This window comes from Apteryx rowi, unplaced genomic scaffold (genome assembly GCF_003343035.1).
Source record: "Apteryx rowi isolate R43461 unplaced genomic scaffold, aptRow1 scaffold_940, whole genome shotgun sequence".
Lineage (NCBI taxonomy): Eukaryota > Metazoa > Chordata > Aves > Apterygiformes > Apterygidae > Apteryx > Apteryx rowi.
Window position 1 is genome coordinate 186,899 of NW_020451250.1, and position 4,518 is coordinate 191,416.

General features: G+C 60.5%; 1 protein-coding gene across 1 annotated transcript in view; it reads right to left on the reverse strand.

Moving 5' to 3' along the window:
* The window catches only part of LOC112978522 (zinc finger protein 585A-like), a 159,105-nt gene extending 158,990 nt beyond the window's left edge, over nt 1–115 (reverse strand). The window contains exon 1 of the mRNA XM_026092121.1: nt 18–115. The gene's annotated coding sequence lies outside the window, so the exon portion shown is untranslated. The remainder of the gene's footprint in view (nt 1–17) is intronic.
* Between the last annotated feature and the right edge of the window lie 4,403 nt (nt 116–4,518).

Here is a 4,518-nt window from a genome sequence, read left to right on the forward strand (position 1 = left end):
CCCCCCCCATCGCTCACACAGCTCAGACACCGGCACAAGATGGCGGAGGGCCCTCCTCCTCCTCCTCCCCCGCCCATCCCGGGCGGGGGGGGCGTTGCGCGCATGCGCGCCTCGGCACCACCGCCTCTCCCCACCCCTCCCCGCAAGGCACGCTGGGAAAAGGAGTCCCGCGCGCAGGGGGCTGACGGGAGCTGTAGGCGGCGGCGGCGGCGCGCGGTGCACGATGGGAACAGCCCGAAGGCCGCAGGCGGGATGCGCGGCCTCGCCTCTCCCCCSATTTGGGGGGGGGGGGGAAACCCAAACCTGAAATAATCCCCCCCCCAACCCCGGATCTCCACTTCTGGCGTCTCAACCGCTTCATTAAGCAAAATCCCCCCCAAAATCCGGCCGTAGCTTGGTTTTTTAAGGAATTTTTCGGCTTATTGGGGCCACCAAGGAGGGGGGGTCACCCGCAGGATCCCTTCGATGGTGTCGGCCAGGTCCCGCCTGGCGACGGCTGGGTGTCCCCGGCGCCCTATTGGCCGCGGCATTGCCCCCAGGGACCAATCAGCAGGTGCCAAGCCCACCCCCTCATTTGAATACGGCCCCTTATATAAAGCGCCGGGCGGCGGCAGGGTCACTTCAGCGAGGGGGCGACGACACGAGCAGCAAGAACCATGGCAGCATCTCCTAAGGGGGCCAAACCGGGGCAGAAGAAGAGGACGATGAAGCCCCAGTGGTGGCAGCAGCTCGGGGTCCAGCACAAGGCTCTGTGTGAGGCCAAGAGGCTGCGTTTCTGCTTGGGAAAGAGGAGGCGGCGGGTCTGGGCATCCCGCTGCCGCCCCTGCGATTTCGTGGTCTCCAAAATGCTGCAGCAGCTTCACCGCGACCAGGTGCCCATCTCGGCCAAGGCCAAAGGCACCATGATCTCCTACGTGCGGCAGATGTACAACAAGGTGTCATCTGCCGCCCAGTGCCGCCGGAGGAGCGGCGGCCGCTGCGTCATCGGCCTCAAGGAGCTGCAGGCCGCCCTGCAGCGCATGATGCCCGAGGAAGTGCCCAAAAAGTTGGCCGTTGAAGACAGCCGCAACACCTCGTGACGAGGCCACCCCTGCCCTTCCTCCTGCTTCACCGCCGGGGCTGGCAGAAGAACTGCGATGATAAAGGGGAGGAAGGAGGAGAGGAATCTCGGCGCCAGCCCCCAGGCGAGAAGGACAGCAGAGATGCCAAATAACCCGACCGCAAAGCTGTCGAGGAGACCCACCCCTCGCGGAGACTTCAAACAACTCATCGCACAAGGAAGTCACTTGGAGACAGAGCTTGAAAGATTTTAAGAAAATAACATTTCTATCAGCGAGGAGACTGATATATCTTAATCTCTCTTTCTAAGGTTTTCTTTTGTGCAGTTTCTACCTGAGATCACCTGTCCTTGAAGACAGCTATGAGGGAGGTTAATTTGCTCTAGAAAGCAGAAGTCCTGCCGCGATAACGACATTCCTAAGAGGAGCCACGGTCGCCAGGAGCACGGATGAGGCATTGCCCGTCTCCGCAGACCCGAGATGCTAAAGACGAGATACTGCTTAAAAAGAGAAGAGTTTATGAGGCGCTTCGCCAGCCGGTGGGAGGTCTTGCTTTTAATAAAGCAAGATATCAAGCGGTATTTTTGATTGCGTTGGGTCTTGTTGGGTTTTGGCGGGGTGAAGGGTTGAAATCACGAGCTCTGGTGAAAGCTCTCGACTGGGGGAACCACCTTGAGAACAAGCAACCCGTTGGCTCCCTGCGTTCGGCCATTCGGCAGCTCTCAAGGAAAGCGAAAGATGGAGCAGCTCAGCGTTTGCCCCGGCTGGGAAATCTGGGACCGGCAACGGGTCTCGTCCAGCCTCGGTGGCCACCGGGATGGGGAGACGCCCCCAAATCGCAGGGTTTTCACCCCGAATTAACGAATCTCCAGCCACGGGGCAGAGCCGTTGGCTTCGCAGCGTCCAAGATGGCCCCTGCTGGCTTGTCCACCGTGCGACGGAGGATGTGGTCAGCCATCTTGCTATTGTGACACGTGGGAGGGTATTGTCCCCTCCGGCCAATGGCAGGGCTCCGTGCTGGCCCCTCATTTGCATCCCGTTGGGTATAAAAAGGCCGAGCCGGAGAGGCCGATGGCATTCGCAAGGTGGAGGGGTCTGGGCAGCACGGGGCACAGGACGGAGCCATGGCTTCTGCTACGGGAGGACGGAGGAGATCCCGCCAGCAGCGGAGACGGCGGTCTTACAGACGGAAATCCCCGGCCAAATCCCCCAAATCCCAATCCGCGAGGAAACACAAGAACCGGCCGGGGAGAAAAGGCAACTCCTATGACTCCAAGATCCTCCAGCGGCTCCGCAGGGGCAACCACAACTTCTCATGCCTGGCGAAGGGGCTGATGAGGGACTTCTTGAACAACATCTACACCGAGGTGTCCATCAAGGCCGAGCGCCTGCGGCAGCGCAGCCAGCTCCAGACCGTCGGCTCCTCGCAAGTGAAAGCCGCCTTGCAGGAAGTGATGCTGGAGAAAGGGGCAGAGCGGTGGCCTGCCCCCATCATGAAAAACTTCCTCTGAAGCTGAAAACCAGCCCCTCTTCCCCCCTCGGGTGACCTGGGAACAAGCAGGGGGCGGGAGAAGAGGAAGGAGGCAGAAATCGGCCGGAGAGACCCGCCTAACGTGAAGAAGTTGGATGCACCCACCTTTATTTTAAAAGATCCGATGTTTGCCTTGACGATGCCGAGAAGATCAGAGCTCAGCCTGTGGCGGTCCTGGGGACAAGCCACCGCGAGGGAGATGCGACCTGAGCACAAAGTGACGTTCAGGCTGGAACTGAATGGGTGGAAAAAAAAAAAAAAAACGAGGCCGCATGAGGCTTTCTGGAGAAAAACAGCTGAGAAAAAGCCCTCAAACCATGGGCTGAGGCACCTTCCCAAAGGGCTGGAGCGAGTTCACCCTGGCATTGCAATAAAAGTGGGTTTTAACATCAGCTTTTGGTCTGTGTGTCCTTCATCTCGAAAGGAAAAGGTGGGAGGAGGGAGCTTATGGGGATGAACCATCTCGGGAATGCAGGAGAGGAGTCCTGCAGCTTCTCCTAGATCATTCAGGACAGACCAAATCCAACGTGAGAGACCTGGGCTTGTTCATAGTGATCCCTTGGAAGAAGAAGATGGCCCTCAGTGGGGTTGGAACAACGCAGAGCCACCAAAACGTGTGTTTAATCTGGAATATCTCCAATATTTCCCCACGGAGCTGGAAAGTGGCCTTGACATAGGGCTCCTGGTGCAGCCCTGGGGGCTCCAGCCCTTTTCCGCTGGGCTGCTTCCGATTGCAGAAGACCCATTTGGGGGCTGTGAGCGCCCCAGCGATCCCTGCGGCAGGATAGCGGGACAGGTGAAGACCCCAGGAGCCATCCCAACTCCCACACCCTCCTCCTGGGGTACCCGAAAGCAGCAGGACATGGAGGTGGACACCATCTTCTCCAGCCCTAGATGGCTCCATGGACAACCTGGGCTGGATGCAACCTCCTCGCAGGGCTGGGATGTGACTTCCTCAGCCCCAAAACTCCTGGACTCGGTGCTCCTGGCACGTTCGCAGCCATAAACACACTGTGTGATGGGGTGATGCTTGGGGACGCCGGTCCCATGGTGGCCTTTGGGGGGGACCCTCCAAGTGCCACCACCCACCCGCTGCCCCACGACAGGAGGAAGGACACGGAGGCAGCCCTGATGAAGGGAAAAAAAAATTAACTTTATTCTCCAGGAAGGACAATGACTCTCTGATCTCGCCCGCGTCCTCTCAGCTCCGGAAAGGTCTCCGGCATCGGGAAGACGGAGGTTCCTCGGGGAAGCTCAGGGGGCCGCGGTGCCCGGCGACCTTGGCCACCACTCGGGGCATGACGCGCTGCAAAGCCACCCGCACCTCGGGGGCGCCGGCGGCCGGCAGCTGCCGGGTGCAGCGCAGGCGCTCGGCCTCGGCCAAAACCTGCCTGTAGAGGCCGGCCAGGAAGGTCTTCACCAGCCGCTTGGCCTCCGCCGTCATCCGCACTTTCCCCAGCTGCCGCAGCATCTTGGAGGCGAAGCGCAAGAGGGTCCGGCCCCCCGCTGTCTCCGTCGTCACCGCCGCCACCACGGGACCGACCTCCAGCGCCTGCGAGGAGGGACCCGGCCGGGGCCTGCAGCTAGTGGTGGCCACCATCGCTCGCCGCCCCATCACCGTCGCGTCCTGCCGGCAAGTGCCCCCCCGCCGCCCCCTGATAAAGGGTGTCGTATGCAAATGAGGGGCGCCGGAGCCTCCACCCCATTGGCCGACGCGCCCTTCTCCGAACCCCCATTGGTTCCCTGGGGGCCCTGCCCCACTGCTGTGACCTCACGGGCTGCCAGGCAGGGTTGGCCAATGGGGGGGGAAGGTGGGAGGCTCTGGCCCCGCCCCCCCCAGAAGCCCTGTTTCCTGCCAGTTTTGCCTTTTTTTTTTTTTGAGGTTATTTTGGGTGGGTTTTGTAGATTTTTACAAAAGTCTTTTTTTGA